Source organism: Gracilinanus agilis, chromosome 1, assembly GCF_016433145.1.
Source record: "Gracilinanus agilis isolate LMUSP501 chromosome 1, AgileGrace, whole genome shotgun sequence".
Classification (NCBI taxonomy): domain Eukaryota; kingdom Metazoa; phylum Chordata; class Mammalia; order Didelphimorphia; family Didelphidae; genus Gracilinanus; species Gracilinanus agilis.
Window position 1 is genome coordinate 374,947,689 of NC_058130.1, and position 16,587 is coordinate 374,964,275.

The following is a 16,587-nucleotide window of genomic DNA, read 5'->3' on the forward strand; positions in this document are numbered from 1 at the left end:
AAAAACTATAACAAATTTCATTTGGAATAACAAAAGATCAAGAATATCAAGGGAAATAATGAAAAAAAATGTAAAGGAAGGGGGCCTAGTAGTACCAGATATTAAACTATACTATAAAGCAGCAGTCACCAAAACAATATGGTACTGGCTAAGAGATAGAAGGGAGGATCAGTAGAATAGACTTGGGGTTAATGATGTCAACAAGACAGTGTATGATAAACCCAAAGAGCCCAACTTTTGGGACATGAATCCACTATTTGACAAAAACTGCTGGGAAATCTGGAAAACAATATGGGAAAGATTAGGTTTAGATCAACATCACACCCTACACCAAGATAAATTCAGAATGGGTGAATGACCTGAACATAAAGAGGGAAACTATAAATAAGCTAAGTCAACACAAAATAGTATACCCGTCAGATCTCTGGGAAAGGAAAGATTTTAAAACCAAGCAAGAGTTAGAGAAAATTACAAAATGTAAATTAAATGGTTTTGATCATATCAAGCTAAAAAGCTTTTGTACAAACAAAAACAATGTAGTCAAAATCAGAAGGGAAACAACAAATTGGGAAGAAATCTTTATAACAAAAAACTCTGACAGGGGTCTAATTACTCAAATATACAAAGAGTTAAATCAATTGTATAAAAAATCAAGCCATTCCCCAATTGAAAAATGGGCAAGAGACATGAATAGGCGATTCTCAGGTAAAGAAATCAAAAGTATCAATAAGCACATGAGAAAGTGTTCTAAATCTCTAATAATTAGAGAAATGCAAATCAAAATAACTCTGAGATATCACCTCACACCTAGCAGATTGGCTAAAATGAAAGAAGGGGAGAGTAATGAATGCTGGAGGGGATGTGGCAAAATTGGGACATTAATGCATTGCTGGTGGAGTTGTGAACTGATCCAACCATTCTGGCTGGCAATTTGGAACTATGCTCAAAGGGCTATAAAAGAATGCCTGCCCTTTGATCCAGCCATACCATTGTTGGGTTTGTACCCCAAAGAGATCATAGATAAACAGACTTGTATGAAAATATTTATAGCTGCGCTTTTTGTAGTGGCAAAAAACTGGAAAATGAGGGTATGTCCTTCAATTGGGGAATGGCTGAACAAATTGTGGTATATGCTGGTGATGGAATACTATTGTGCTAAAAGGAATAATAAACTGGAGGAATTCCATGCAAATTGGAGAGACCTCCAGGAACTGATGCAGAGCGAAAGGAGCAGAGCCAGAAGAACACTGTACACAGAGACTGATATACTGTGGTAAAATCGAATGCAATGGACTTCTGTACCAGCAGCAATGCAATGACACAAGACGGCTATGAGGGATTTATGGTAAAGAACGCTGCCCACATTCAGAGGAAGAACTGCAGGAGAGGAAACATAGAAGATAATCAATTGCTTGAATGCATGAGTTGAGATGGACATGATTTGGGATGTAGACTGGAAACGACCACACAAATACAACTAACAACAATGTGGAAATAGGCCCTGAACAAGGACACAAGTTACAACCAGTGGAAATGTACGTTGGCCATGGGTGGGGGGGATGCGGGGGGTGAAGGGGAAAGTAGGGGTATAAAGCATGTAAACAGGTTAAAAATGAATATTAATAAATGTTAAAAATGGGAGAAAAAAAAGAAACTATGATTGGTTCCTGAGATGTGATAGACCAGCCCACAGTGAAAGGAAGTAGAAATCAGAGAGACAGGAAGTGATATGGGAAAAGGGCTTGTAAAAGGTGAGATAGAAGAGCTGGAATTCATTCTGCATTGGTGGACATTTCTGTATTGGAGATTCTGCATTGGGTATTCTTGCTGAAAGAGAGTTCTGTGTTGGTGGCTCAAGGAGTTTGGCTTCAGTGACTCCCTTGGGTTGAGAAGACCCTGGCCAGAGACACTGGCTTTTTGGCCCTTCTCCTGTGTTTGGTGGGAGGCTTTCTTTGGTGAGACTTGCTTAAACAGCATCAGACTCTCTTTTCATTGGTGAAATGCTTGGCTGGAGACACTCTCATGGGCTAGTGAGATTCACATTCACAGTTGCACTCAGGTCTGGAGGCACTCAGATCTGGACTTAGGGTATTCAGCTAGGCAATATTTTCTACCTCCTTCCTACATTTCCCTCTCTTTACTATCTCTATTTTGTTGTAATAAAGCTACTAAAGCTACTAACATACTCATCATTTAATTTTAATTATTATAAATGGCAACCACAACTTTTTATAACTCTTAATTTGACCAAAACCAATTTGAACTCTTATATAGGGAAACACAGCTCCCAGAGGCACCTACTGAAGCAGAGAATAGAAAATATGAAATGATGCATTGGAAATCTGGGATCATTAAAGAAGTAGCCTATTAGAAACCTGGATCAGAATTGGGCTCAATAAGTATTTTGGAAGATCTGTACCTTGGTATTCTCTTTAACAGATAGAAAGACTTCTACTAACCCTTTTGTGAGTTTTTATGACCAAAACTATCCATCTCCTGATGAGTAACCTGAGAATGACCTTCCTCTCCCAAATTTTGTGGGCTGATTTTCAGACCCCAAACCTGTGTAGTCAGGTTCTAAACCATACTGAAAATCTTTCACTCTTGGTAGGTAGGACTTGGCAAAACCTGCTGTACACTGACATAACCTTTGCCTGGTTTAGTTCCACACCTTGCTGAGACACTGAATTTAGTCTTTAGGAGAGAATGAATAAAGATGTAATTGTTGAAAGTCAAGTTCATTTCATTTCAATTTTACTCTAATTCTTACAGAACCATTAAACCCCAAACAGGATAGTAATGTGAAGAGCTTTTCCTGTTTTCAAATTGGCCCAACCCAAGTGGTAGGATAAGTTTTATTGCCTTTGACATTTACTTGTCTATGGTATGACTTTGGGAACATCACTGCACTAGCATCTCTGGACCTTAGTTTCCTGATCCATAAAATGAGGAAACAGGACTAGATGATCACTGAGGTCCCTTCCAACTCCAAACCTTGTGTAATGTGAACCAATACTTCCTTGCAAAATCCTTTTCTTCATTTAGGAGGTGAAAGAGATCCTGGAGAATGGTGATGACATAAATGATCATATAGTATTTGGCTTTAGCAGCCTACTTGTGAATGGCTGGTAATCATGGGGGAAACCCTGGTTTCTTTATCACCATGCATTTTTTTCAACTACAGTAGTTGCTGAAATAAGTTAATTCCCTCTCCCATCTGTGAAAAACATAATTTTGCCATAGGATTACATGGCACTTAACAATGTTTGTAAACACTTGGACAAGCTCCAAATAAAGATTTTTCCTTAGATGATCTCTGTTTGAAATAAGCTTATGTTTGTAAATGTATTTATAGTTTTCAGGCTAGTCAGAAATGCCAGCTTTAGACTGATGAGAAACACATGTAGTGTGAAAGGCAAATAAAGATGGTAATTAGTTCCTCCTTGCCAATTGTTTTGTTTAGTCATTAATTAAATCAAATGCACATGCTGCTCTGAGTATTTGGCCTGCTTATGTGTGTATGTACATATAAATATATATATATATACACATATATATGAGATACTTTTCATTGTAGTATTCTTTAGTAAAAGGCAAAAGATTTATGCCAACTGAAGAGAAACCAGATATCTTTTAAAAAGTAGAAATTAGATTTACTTTGAACATTGTACAATGCATCTCTCAGTGAATGAAAGGAAGTAAAATAAAATTTGGAATTTAACATTACATTTAGGAAAATTCTTTGAATTTGCTTTCACAGTAAAAGTGTGCTAGGGGACAGCTTCCCTTTCAGAGCCTAAGGATAACTTTGTGGGGTTGCACTTCTGACCCCAAGGCTCATGAGCCTCTGGCTGCATTCCTATGACCATGAACTGGTAGATCGATTACTTCTTAGCTAAGACCATTTACTCTAGTTGCATAGCAAGAACAGTTATGAAAAAATATTCCCCCTTTTATAGATACATGGGAAGAATAGGCTCAGACCTATAGTACAAGGTTTGAGAGGCTCAGGTATATGACACACATGAAGCAAAGGCAATTCATAGCCCCTGATATTCTAGGGTTCTCCTCCTTGCATGGTTCTTTCAAAGTTTCCCCTTGAGGGCAACATCTCTCTTAGGTGATTCCTCATTTAGACTCCCCATAGAATGCTTCTCTATTGAGTCCAAAAACTAGCTCTCTTCTCTTTCTCTGCTGGCAGTATACGTGATCCCCCCAGATCAGCCTCTCCGCCTTTATCTACATCTGGAAAGAGTATGCTCTGCTCCCTTCTGGATTCAGTGCCTCCTCTTGGTCTGGCAGCACTGCATGCAGTGTGAAGGAAAGGAGAAAGATTATCTCAAACCTTTGGCCAATATTTCTTTTTTGGAAAGAGGACTATTGGCAGTGATACATTGTGATGCCACCTGTCTTTGTGAATGGCACAATAAACAAAGTCACACAACTAGACCATCTCCTTTCCTAATCATGTCTTTTTGTCTCTTCTTGAGATGAAACATTGATGGTCATCTCTGCTTGGCTTTTAAGACTTGGCATTCATCCTTCAGTTGTATTTTGGATTACCATTTTTTTTCTGAATTTTTTTTCTGATATTTTTCTGAAAACACACTTGCAACCAGCAGAACCATCAGAATATTGGTGGTAAAGAAAGGAGATTTTATGGTAGTAGGTAGTTCAGATAGTTGAAATTATTGTACAGTTTACCAAATGCAATTTAGTCCAATCTTCTATTCAATTCCAGATCCAGATGAATGTCCATCACAGGCCCTAAGATAAGTATGTTGACTGATTGACTCAACATATTACTTAGCCAGCTCTATATTAGAGGAATTTTCAGTTTTTATCTATTTTACTTTTCCCAAAGGAAACTGTTTGGCTTAGTTTAGGGGTCCACAGTAGCTTGTTGCAGGCAGTAAGGGAAGAGAGAAAGCATTTATTAAACACCTACTGTATTTCAGGCACTGTTCTAAGTGCTTTACAAATATCTTCTTTGACAAGTGATAATACTCTCTTCTCTATGTTCCCTGCTAAGGAGCAGTAAGTGTTCTCTAGTTGAGTGATTTTGTGATAAACCAATGCATATACTAGAAAAATGAATGGTAACTCAAGCACAAAACTCTTGTATCTTGTTTATTGAAGGTTATTTGGAATCACAAATGACTTGGTCATAGAAAGTGAAGTTAAGAGTATTGCTATTGGCTCATTCACTGCTTCCTTGGGTGAGAGGCATTATCTGTATTATGACATTAGTCACATTTAATAACAGCAAGTGAACACAATGTAGTCACCATTTGTATAATTGGAAATCTTGTACCTTTAAAACTACATTACCCAGGAGCCCACTGACTTCCTGTCATTAAGGGCTGACATAGACAGGAGATAAATTTGGTGGATTTCTGTGTCTAGCTCTCTTTCCTTCTTATGAGGGCAGCTGTGAATGTGGGACTTTTGAATAGGTAGATCAGCTTGGGCACGTGCTTTTATTTTGTTAGCTTTTTATTCCTTTACTTCTAGTAATTATTAATAAATCTTAAAAACATAATATTTAAAGTTATTATTATATTCATTTTAAGTTTTACAAATTCCTAGGAAGAGAGTGAAGTAGAGTCCCAGCAAATAGTGGAGAGACAAATTATCTGCTACTTCTGTTCCCCAAATGCTTCAAAATCTTTGAGCAATTCAATTGGGTGAGAGAATGAGAGAAGGAAAGGAATGAGGGACAGCCCAAGTTACTTCATAACTCACTTTGAAAATTATTATTTATTACATAGAGAAAGAGTCTTGCCCTCATGACTTTGGAGTAGAATCCTTGGAGCATTTGATCTGTACATTCCCAAATGAAAGGGTTGGAAATAGCAATGAAACCCTCACTTCCAACCTAAAGATACCATTAAGCTGATTCATGGTCTTAATTTCTTAACTTTTAACTCTTAACTATTAACTCCCAAGTCAGTATCCAAACTTTAAATCATGCTACTTATGAGTAGCAAACAGTTTAACCTTCACTCAAGGCTTTTTGTTTTTTCCTTTGTATACTATAGTGTCTTGGATTGGTGGGATAGATCACTAGGCACTCTTAAATGCTTCCAAAACATCATTAAAGCAAAACTTCATTTAACAAAGCAATAATACAGGTTATAGGAGCTCACATTTATATAGGGCTCTAACATTTATAGGGTGCTTTTCTGATAAGAGCTCGCCGTTATCTTCATTTTGTTGATAGAAAAATTGAGATTCACAGAGATCAAATTACTTGTACAGACACCCAATTTATAAGTATTGGAACTAAATCCAATATTCTTTTCACCACATCACATACTAAGTCTGTAAACATTTTAAAAATATTCTTAGGATGGGGACCATGAATCACAAACTCAGAGAGTGAGCAAAAAAGTTGATTTACTATAAGGTATTTTAAGTGACCTCTCAATCTTGGTGATTTAAAATCTCAAATCTTAAAGTCTCTTAGCATGTGGAGAACTAGAAATGTTCGGGGTGGATACAGATTGCTCAAAAAAAAAAAAGGGACAACCTTAAGGCTCTGAACTATTTGACACAAAACTCAAAGTTGAGAATGCCTTATGAAAAAGATTTTAGAAAAACTTGTGGCTTGATTTTATGTAATTATTGAGTGGCAGACAGTATAAGGACACGAGGCATAATGACTCAGGAGAAATAATACTAGGCTTGGGAGTCAAGAGCCCTGATTTCTAGTATCATCTCTGCTGTATATTAATTAAAGAGATATCATGGTACAGTTGGAAAAATGTGAAACTTGATGTTATTGGACCAGAGTTCTGGACTATCCTGTCTCTTAGTGTCTGTTTAACTTCTGGTAAATTAATTAACTTTGTTGAGTTTCAGTTTCCTCATCTTTTTTTTTAAATTTACGTGGTTACAGTGAGAAAATGAGAAAATATACAAGTTCTTTTTTGCCATAAGTTGCTAGAGAATTATCATTCTAAATGTTTAAGGCCCTGGACTAAGTGGTACCTAGAAAGATCTTTTCTGTTAAAAAATACTTCTTCCTATTGAAGTCCAAAATTCTTTACCCAGGGGGAGTTGTAAGGTTTAAATGAGATAATAGATAGGAATCACCTTACAAACTTTAAAGCATTATGTAAATACCATTTATTATTATTATTATTATTTATTCCACAATTACCAAATTTCTAGTTTGGTGATGACTTCTTTTCTTTAGACTTCTATCTTTAAACTTTTATTGCATTCCTACTGAGTCTAAGTAAAGTTTATAGAGCAATTTAGGGATGAGTTGACAAAGTTTAATAACTGCTCTCCAGAAAATAAAATGTTTACAGATATTTTTTAAATTTAATCTGCATTATTAATATTTTCTTGAGTCTTGAAATCAAGAAAACAATAATTCAAGCCCTAATTTGTAACATTTGATAATTTCCAATACATAAATGATCACACTGAACATTTGACAATTGCCTCCTATAAGCCAATTCAAGGTGGTTCCAGGATACCCATGCACTCTCCTTGTTCCTCAGTTCATCTTTTAAAATTTATATCTTCTTGGAGAAGCAAATATAGTAAGAATATATGCTGAAATAAAACAGTAAGATCATAATGTTTTAGTATGAGTAACTTTATCATATAGTTTCTTAGGTAATAAAAGTCAAAAGTGGGAGCCTTGGGGGTGGTAAGAAGTGGTGAAGGGGTATAGCCGAAGAATAAAGGTTATTAAAAAGGGATTCAGAAAAGAAAAATATGACTCAAAGACAAACTTGCTTTATACTTTTGCCGACGCCTGGTCACTTACAGAAGATTTGGATTTCCTTTAAAAAATGCTTTAATTTAAAAAATGATTTAATGAAGGTATTCATTTGCCTAAGAAGCCATTCAAGCAGATTGAAACGGGGTAGAGCAAATGATTGCAATTTAAGGGAGACCCAAAAGGCAAAGTATATGTCTTGAGACTAGTGAAGTGGCATAAACCTCAGTATTAGGGCAATCATTTTTAATGCCTTCATTAGTGTGCTGGAAGAGAGAATGAATCCTAAGATGCAATCTGCAGATGGCACTAAAAAGGGGGGGCGCAGTACAAGCCTCAGCCAGCACAGAGCAATAATAAAAGTGTTCTGGGCAGAAAATGATGAAATGAGATTCATTTGGCAAAGTATAAGCTAATGCATCTGGGAGGAAAGCATCCAAACCATAGGCATTATGATGGGTAGATACCACCTCAAAAGCAATATTGTGAAAAGAGGCCTCTGGGTGAAGGGGCAACATGGATTTTGCAACGTGATCCCAAAGCAAGAAAGGCCAGAGTTATTTTGGTTTACAAGAGGCATCATGTCACAGCCTGGGAAAGGAATAGCTCTTCTCTTTCTCTGACCCTCCGACCTCGGGACCCTGGGGCTCTGGGAGGCAAATCTATCTAAATGAGGCCACACATGGAATGTTCTGTTCACACGGTGGGGGGCTGCTCAGGGCCAGGTAGGTGGAGATGTCTGGCAGGAGTTCAAGGGGAGCAATGATGAAGGGTAAGAGGGAGAGAGAGGGAGAGATGGAGGGCCAAGGCAAAGGGATAATTACTAGGTACTTCCACGGTGCCAAGAGTGAATCCAGTGCCATTTGAAACTCATTGACAGAGATTGATGTATGCTGGGAGATTAAAGGGATAGGGGCATGCTCTGGAGAATGGCTCAGGGGTATGGTTAACTACGTGTTATCATTTCATCCTCCTCCTTCTCAAAAACACCCACTGTGTTCCCCTCTGCTGTGTGCTTAGTCTTAATGGGAAAAGTAATAAATGATGGGTCCTCATCTCCCCCCCCCCACCCAGGATCTAAATAACTCCCTGGTAATGTCATAGGTGCTAAGGAAGATCTTTGAATTTTCTTACACCATTAAGTGGTATCTATAGGGTACCAAGGCAAGGGACTAAAAAGTAAGAAATTGAGCTGATGCCAAGTGATTTATCCAATACCGTTCACTTAATTGGTAGAACTGACCAGTTGTTCTGTTGTTGTCTGCATATAATCTCAGTGATCCCTAAATGCCTCTACTTTTCTATATTCTTACCCAGGGTCACTGTGATCACATATGGAAACCAAGGCAAGAAACCCCTGTGAGCAAGTCTTTTTTTTTTTTTTAGATTTGAAAAAATTTATTTATTTGTTCATTTAATTATATTTTTCCATGGTTCCATGATTCATGTTCTTTCCCTCCTCCTCTCCCCTCCCACCACTCTCTTATAGCCAATGATCAATTCTACTGGATTTTACATGTACCATTGATCAAGACCTATTTCCATATTATTAATATTCGCACTAGGGTGATTGCTTACAGCAGTGGTTCACAAACTTTTTTGGACTACTGCCCCGTTTCCAGAAAAAAATATTACTTATCCCCCTGGAAATTAATTTTTTTTAATTTTAATAGCAATTAATAGGAAAGATAAATGTACTTGTGGCCATCATCGCTCCCCTGGATCGCTGCAGCACCCACCAGGGGGCGGTGGCACCCACTTTGGGAATCACTGGCTTAGAGTCTACGTCCCCAATCATATCCCCATTGACCCATGTGATCAAACAATTGTTTTTTCTTCTGTTTGTGAGCAAGAGTCTTGAGCCTGCCCCAACTCCTTTACCTTGAAATTTTGTTCAGGGAACAAATGGGAAGAGTCAGAAGAGGACATTTAAGATGATTTGTCAGACTGGGCCATCCAATGTGGCTTAGAGATCCAATTGGCTGCAAAGGAGGGAAAGAAAGAGAGCCAGGTGGGACCTCTTCGAGGGGTACCAGTTTAGCTAGGAGAGTCAAGGGTTCTTGAGTGACCTTTCTATAACCCCCAGCCCCCCATGAATCTCTATTTGTGTTCCCTATGTTGTGCGTGCCTGTGAGGGAATCTACTATTCTGGACTCTGTTATTAGCCACCAGAGGTATTTGGCACAGGGAACACCAAAGCTTTTAGGCAATGATAACTCTGTGTCACAAGGTCAATGATAACTGGTTGTTGGCTTGTGGACTCCTCCTAGTTGTGGCAATGTTGCCATTGATGAATGCTGTCATTTCTTGCTTCTGGTCCAGGATGAGGGGAAGTAGACAGTGGCTTTACAGGACAATTGAATCTAATATTTAAAATCTAGCAATGAACCCTATTAAAGTCATCTGTAGTCTTCTCAGTTTAGATGAGAACCATAGATTTAAGGCTAGAGTTGACCAATCAATAAACATTTATTAAGCACCTATTACGTGCTAACTGGAGGGGCCTTAAAGGTCAATGAGGCAACTCCCTCATTTTATAGTTGAGGAAACAGGTCCAAAGATGTTAAATGTTTTCCCAGGGTCACCTGGAACACCTGGGACTTCCCATCCTGCCATGAAGAAATATCTCACCTCATTCTCTTATGAATCTGTCTTAGGACAATGGATAGAGAATTAGAAGGGATCATAGAGGTCATCTAGTTCTATTTTTTCATTTGGAAGATGGGGGAAACTGATATTTAAGAAGGGCAGTGATTTGCCTGTAGTTAAACAGATAATAAGTAATCAAAACCAGAATTTGAACTCAGTTTCTGACTTGAAATTCAGTAATATTTCTACTGTATCATTCTGCATTTCCTAATTCAGTCTATAGTTATAATAGGCCAGACTATAACTGACACTTGGCCCAGAGAATCTTGATCTTACTTTTTAGCCTGTGATCATTGGGCAGCCTCACAGTGGAAGAGAGGCCACTTCCCTTATTAAGGTGATTGGCAATAGATATAGCCTTTCTACCCCTTCAGCTGCACTGACAACTCCTATAATAATATTTGATTCCAAGAACTGGTGTTCTGTGTGATATCATTGGGGACCAGATCTCAGGATTAAGGGGAAATCAAAGTTGGAGTTGAAGAAGGCAGAGGTCTTGGCCACGACAGGATTTCCTCATTCTCTGGCACTTGAAAATTATAAAATGCCCAAGAGAAGAGAATTATTTAGAATTCAAGTGAACATACCTAGGAATAACAACACAAAGGTTGAATGGAAATCTGATATGAAATGTACACTGAAAATCAAGTTAACAAGTAAGATTTCTGAAAAGTAATTTTTATTGGTTTATATTGCAATTAGTTAGAATTTCATAGAAGATAATTCTGAAGGTGTCCAAAGAAAGACCAGAGTTTCCTCCTAGACCTGATTTAAACAATATTCCAGTGTTGTCTACAACATGCTTTTAGTACCAATAGGGATAGTTATTTATTGAGAGATCAGGAAAAGAATGACAGCACGACTAATAAAGATAAAGAGAACAATGTGGATTTAAAAAAATGAACAAAATATTGCTATTTTAATGAAGAGAAATGTGAAGGAATTCTTTACCATAAATATAAAAAAATCAATTGTGTTGTGTGTTGAGTCTTTTTTTAGTCATGTCTGACTCTTCATGATACCATTTGGGGGTTTCTTGGTAAAGATATCGAAGTACTTTGCCATTTCCTTCCCCAGGTAATTTTACAGATGAGGAAACTGAGACCAACAGAGGATTACAGGGATCACAGAGCTAGTGTCTGAAGCCAGATTAAAATTCAGGAACAAGAGTCTTCCTGACTCCAGACGAAGTTCTCTATCTACTATACTGCTTAGCTATCCTAAAAAAAATCAATGATAAAAAAAAAGAATAAAAATGAAGGCATGTGATATGCAGTTGAGCAACTCCAACCTGACCTACTTAAATGAGCTGTTGATGCTTATAGATGGAAAACGGATAAAAGAATGAATATCAACAGATTCATAATTTCCCAAGGAGCATTCATTGATGTAAATTGATCACCACTATAAGTATCCAAGCTGTAGAGTTAGAAAGAGCCTCAGAGGCCATTTAGTCTGAGGAGGTAGCTTGGACCTTCAAAAAATTATTGATTTACCTAGTATAGGATAAAGTAGTAAATATAAGAATGTATCTATATGTGTTGAACTCAAGTATACTGTCTCCCACCCACTGCTCTTTCCATTGTGCAACACTACCTCTCATATTATGCCTTTCCTCTTCAACCAAAAAAATCTTTGATATTATCTCAACAATTAAACACTGTATGTCCTTGCCAAACAGAGACAAGATGGTTGCCCAGGGCAACATAATTTAAAATGTAAACTTCTTCATAAAAATTTATGAAGGTGGATGTGGGAAAATTATTAGTAGTACTGCCTCACCAAATAGGGAGAAGGGAGAAGTAGTTGGATGGAAAAATAAAAAGGCTTATGTGGAAAGTCTGATAAGATATTAATTAAATCAGGTTATCCCAAGATATTTAAAAATGAAATTAAGATAAAAAACAAAGCACAAATTGGAAAACTCAGTTAAGGTTTCTTGAATAATGGAGAAGGTACCTAGCATAGTGGATGGATCTCTTCTGGAGGACTGATGGGAAAGAGTCAGACAGGAATATATGGTATAAGTGGATTATTTTTTTTGCCCAGATATTTGTTTTATTATTGTCCTATTTTTCTATAACCTTGGTTTGGTCTGTTTCTCCGTTTTCCCTGCCCCACAAACATCAATTTTTCTGTCTGGATTTCCATCTGAACCAATATTTTATAGGCACCTGTTTTTTACAAATTCCATTGAATTATTATTATTTTTTTTGTAAATGGATTATGATAAGTTGTTTTTGTTGTTGAGTCATTTCAGTTGTGTCCAACTCTTCATGACTCTATTTGGGGTTTTCTTGGCAAAGATTTTATAGGGCACCTGTTTTTTACAATTCCATTGAATTATTATTTTTTTTTGTGAATGGATTATGATAAGTTGTTTTTGTTGTTGAGTCATTTCAATTGTGTCCAACTCTTCATGACTCTATTTGGGGTTTTCACTGCAAAGATACTACAGTGGTTTGCCATTTCCTTCTCCAACTCATTTTACAGATATGAAACTGAAGCAAAAAAGGTTAAGAGACTTTTCCAGAGTCACATAGTAAGAGTCTGAGGCCTCTAATACTTAATAACTGTATGACCTTGGTCAAGTCAATTAATCTCTGCCTGACTCAGTTTCCTCAATGGTAAAATTAGGCTCATAATAGCAGTGCCTTCCAAGATTATTGGGCAGAAAAATAACAGTTAGAGTGTTCTCTATTCTTCTGGCTCTGGGTTTTTTTTTTACTTGGCATTATATCATAAAGGTCTTCCTATATTTCTTTGTATTCCTCTATTGTTGAATATATATAGGCTATTTCAAGTATTTTTTTATTACATATAATAATGTTTGGAAAATCTTTGAACAGACAGTGCTTTATTTTTTTAAAACCATTATCAGAGTATATCCCCCTCAGTGGAATTATTGGCTCAAAGAGAGAGAGTGTGTGTAATTGGTAACTTTTAGTACATACTGCCAGATTTCTCTCCAAAGGAATTCTGAAAGTTTGCCATTCTGCCAACAATAAAAGAATATACTTTTTTTTTATCCACAACCCTAACTGTACTTTTTGTTGTTTTTTGATCCTTTTACCTATTTAATGGGTAGAAACTAGTAACCAATGTTATTTAAATTTGTCTCTTTTTTGTTATTAATGAGGTTAAAGATGATCTAGAACTTGAATATTTCCTTACCCAAATGACTGAGACAGGATCAGATAACCTAAGAATACCCAGTTAGTCTAATATGAATTTGAAGAGGTATTTTCATGCTTTTATGTTCATTCTTTTTTTTAACCTTACCTTCTTTCTTAGAATCTATACTGTGTGAATTTTAAAATTAATATCCAAAATCTCCATTTATACAGCTGGGTATTGGTTTCAAGGCAGAAGAGTGGTAAGGGCAAGGCAAGTGACTTGTTTAGAGTCCAAGAGCTAGGAAGTGTCTGAGGCACTTTGAACAGGGGACCTCCCATTTCTAGGCCTGACTCTCAATCTACTGAACCACCTAGCTTCCCTCTCTGTATCCATTTCTTCAAATGGATTCACAGGATCCTAGATCCAGAATTGCAAGGGACCTTTGAGATAATTTTAGTTCAACTGTCTTTTTTATAGTGAAAGAAACTGAATCCTAATGAGGTTAAATGACTTGCTTACTATCATAAAACATGGGATTTGTATTCTGGAGGATTCTTTCACCACTTCCATGCTGTTCTCCATGGACATAATGTCTGAGGAAATTAATACCATCATGGCCCTAGTACTTTTTTGGTATTTTTGGAAAGAGGCTAATAATCAGAACAAATGGAGACCAGACCACTGACCAAGCTAAGGAATCTTCCCCTTGCTTCTTACCATCTGTGTGATTTTTAGATGCATTTTTCTGTTTCTGAGCTTCAATTTCCCCCCTTGTAGAATATGAAGGTTGAATTAATTGATTTCAAAGATCCATTCTAGTTCTAAATTGTATAAATGGCCTGCTTTACCTTATAATGACTTGCCTTTCCAAGCACTCTTCTCAGTAATTACCAAGATTATTTTTTCAAGACATTGTTTACAAGCTTCTTTTAGTTCCTAGTGAAGAGGCCAGTATTTTATTCTTTATGAACCAGAAAGACACTTGTCTTAATGAGATAATTTCCATTCCATATGTGGTACAATGGAAAGAGCAGATTCAACCAACGTGGACTCTAGATCCTGCTCTGATACTGTCTAGTTATGTGACCCTGAGGAGGTGATTTCACTCCTTCAACCCTACTTTCATCTACTGCTCTGCTTGATTTCAGCTCCCCTGGGTATCCTCTGGGGTCAGTCATCCTTTTGACACACTCATCTCCTGCTTTCTTTTGAGTGTTATATCCCCCTACCCCATTAGATGGTAGACTTCTTGAGGATAGGGACTATTTTTCTTTTTTTTATTAATTTTATCCCTGTTGCAAAACACAGTACTTGACATGCAGTAGGTGCTTAATAAATGTTTATTAGATTGGATTTCAGCCTCCTAAATTACAAGGTCTTTAACTATTAGAATTGAGCTAAATACTATTAAGGGCTCTTCCGGTTTTCACATTTCATTATGGCTTTGAATGCCAGTTGCTTCCCATCACCATTTTTATAACGGATATTTTTCAAAGGAGTGTGAAAAATTAATATTGAATTGGAATTTTTTTGAGAAATGATGCCCCCTTTGGCCTTCAAAAACAGTTTGATTTTTAAAAAACCTATAAAACTTTCTCTTCCCCAGGTTATGAAGCAGGGTTTGGTCCCCACTTTTGTCAAGATGTAAAAACAGGCAGGATGGAGACCTGCTCCCTATTTATCTGTAAACAAGGTCTTGATTAGCTGATGAAATTAACTAGGTTACCCCCATGTTGTAATGAAGTGGTGAGGGAAGAGTTGAGGTCTCTGAGGCCACGCCCTGCGTTACTCCTCTCCAATCAGAGATATCTTGGGGAGGGAGTAAATGATGATGTCAGAATGGATATATATGGGCTTGTGTGAAGGGAAGCTGGCTTTTTTGTTGTTGTTGTTAGCCCATGTCTCCTGCTTAAACGTCTGCTATTGCTCTCTCTTTCTTTCCGACCTAGCTTGGCCTCTTGGCTAGAGTATTTTGGCATCTGTTCAGATTGTGAATGAGTCGATTGCCTGCTTAGATATTCTTGAGTGGTATATTAACAAATTTATATTTTAAATTTTAAAAAATACAGCCTCTAGAGAATTCCACTCATTTACAGGAGGGATGAAATTTAATTGGTTTGATTAATCTAATATTTAATATTAACAAATTTAATTAATTAAATATTTAATTTCTATTTAATATTTCTCGAGCTGCCCAAAGGTAATTAAGTCCATTGCAACTTAGAGAAATTTCATTCTGTAATAATTTTGGAGCCTTGATGTCTCTGACATTCTTTGGTACACTGAAGTTCCATTGGTTCGGGATTGTTCTAAAGTAAGGGTAATGAGTGAGATTAGGAAATGAAACATAATTCTCCCTTATCGTAAAAAAGTTCAAAATATATACTTTCCTATCTTTCAGCTACAGAAAGAATATTTGAGTTGTTGTTGATGAAAAATTCTCTGTCATAACAAGTCATTTCTGATGACAATGAAGACATTTGAACTCTCAAAGTGTAGTAATAGTTTCAGATTCCAACTTGATGCCCACCATAAATTTTAGAATTGTTGGAGAGACCAATAAAGGTCTCATTTCTCTAATACATAGAGAAATAAGTCAAACTTATAAGAATATAAGTCATTCTCCAATTGATAAGTGACAAAAATATGATAAGATAGTTTTCAGATGAAGATATCAAAGTCATATGAAAGTCATATAACTTTTTTCCCTTCTAAGTCACTCTTGATTAGAAAAATGCAAATTAAAACAACTCTGAGATACCATATCACACCTATCAGATTGGCCAATATGACAGAGAAGGAAAATGATTAATGCTGCAGGAGATGTGGGAAAATTGGAACACTGATGCACTATTGGTGGAGTTTTGATCTGATTCGACCATTTCAGAGAGCAATTTGGAACTATGCTCAAAGCTCTTTAAAACTGCATATCCTTTGATCCAGCAACACCACTATTAAGTCTATATCCCAAAGAGATTTTTTAAAAGGGGTACTTATTTGTACTAAAATATTTATAGCACTTCTTTTTGTGGTAGCAAAAACAATCAGAAATTAAGGGGTTGTCCATCAATTGGGGAATGACT